The sequence below is a fragment of the Propithecus coquereli genome, unplaced genomic scaffold (genome assembly GCF_000956105.1).
Source record: "Propithecus coquereli isolate 6110/MARCELLA unplaced genomic scaffold, Pcoq_1.0 Scaffold49, whole genome shotgun sequence".
Classification (NCBI taxonomy): Eukaryota; Metazoa; Chordata; class Mammalia; order Primates; family Indriidae; genus Propithecus; species Propithecus coquereli.
In genome coordinates, this window is record NW_012150729.1 from 940,751 (window position 1) to 942,607 (window position 1,857).

At 34.9% G+C, this 1,857-nt stretch overlaps 1 protein-coding gene across 1 annotated transcript in view; it reads right to left on the reverse strand.

The window, feature by feature from the left end:
- LOC105819537 (lymphocyte antigen 75) overlaps positions 1-1,857 on the reverse strand; it is a 145,098-nt gene that overhangs the window by 87,835 nt on the left and 55,406 nt on the right. The window lies entirely within an intron of this gene.

Here is a 1,857-nt window from a genome sequence, read left to right on the forward strand (position 1 = left end):
GTTTTTTTAAAATAAAAATAAGATTAGTAATTTGTTTTTTTCCCCACTTCCTATATGTGAATCTATTTCCATTTCAATAAAGCTATGGCTACATAATTTTAATGGTTGTATGGTATGTGGATGTTATTATTTTATTTTTATAAATTGACACATAAAATTATATGTATTTATCCTATATAACATGATGTTATAAAGTACATATACATTGTAAAATGACTAAATACAGCTAATAACACATGCATTACTCATATAGTTATCATTTTTGTGGTGAAAACACTTAACATCCACTCTCTTAGCATTTTTCGAGAATATAAAATATTAACTCTACTCACCATGCTGTACAATGGATCTCTTGAACTTATTCCTCCTATCTCTAGCTGAAATTTTGTATCCTTTGACCAATATCTGTCCAACCCCCCAACCCCAACTTTCTCAGTCCCTAGAAACCACCATTGTACTCTATAGTTCTATGAGGTCAACTTTTTTAGACTCCACATATGAATTTGTCTTTCTGTACCTACTTTATTTCACTTAACATAATGTTCTCAAGGTTCATCCATGTTGTTGCAAATGGAAGAATTTCCTTCCTTTTTATAGCTGAAGAATATTCTGTTGTGTATATATACTGCATTGTCTTATCCATTCATATGTTGATGGACACTTAGGTTGATTCCATATCTCAGCTATTGTGAATAAAGCTACAATAAACATGGAAGTGCAGATATCTCTTCAACATACTAATTTCATTTTCTTTGAATATATACCTAATAGTGGGATTGCTGGATCATGTGATTAATTCTGTTTTTAATTTTTTGAGCAATCTCCATACTGTTCTCCATAATGGCTTCAGTAATTTACATTTCCAACAACATTGTACAAAAGTTCCCTTTTCTCCACCTCATTTTGTATTCTTTCCAAATATAAAACATTTTAACTTTTATTTTCAAATTGTAACATATCTGAGATTAATCAAATAATTAGCATTTCAACATATCTTTTCAACTTATCTTTTGTCTTTTTGGTAACAGTCATTTTAACAGGTGTGAGGTGATATCTCATTGTAGTTTTAATTTACATTTCCCTGATGAATAGTGATGTTGAGCATTTTTCATATACCTGTTAGCCATTTGTATGTCTTCTTTTGAGAATGTCTATTCAGGCAGGTCCTTTGCTCTTTTTTTTTTTTTAGAGAGAGAGGATCTCACTCTGTCACCCAGTCTGGAATGCAAGTGGCATGATCATAGCTCACTGCAGCCTTGAACTCCTGGCCTCAAGCGATCCTCCCACCTCAGCCACCAAGTAGCTGGGACTATAGGTGTGCACCACCATGCCTGGCTAATTTAAAAAATAATTTTTTTTTTAAGATAGGGTCTTGTCATGTTGCCCAGGCTAGTCTCAAACTCCTAGCCTCAAGTGATCCTCCTGCCTCAGCCTTCCGAGTTGCTGGAATGACAGGCATGAGCCACCATACCCTTCCCTTTGCCCATTTTTAAACTGGGTTGTTTTCTTGCTATTGAGCTGAGTTCCTCATATACAGTTAGGTGCCACATAATGATGTTTTAGTCAATGATGGATCCACATATGTGATGGTGGTCCCATAAGGTATAATACTGCACAGAGGTGAGGAACCTGTAGTCTTAGGCCACTTGTGGCCTTCTTGGTGTTTAAGTACAGCCTTTTGACTAAATCCAAATTTTACAGAACAAATCCTTTTATTAAAAGGGGTGCAGCAGAGAAAAATAAAGCTTTTCTTGCCTCCTTTGGTGCTTAATAAAAGAACAATCTTAAAATCAGAAGGCTGCAATTTCCCCACCCCTGGATACTGCACAGGTTTGTAGCCAAAGAGCAATATATAGC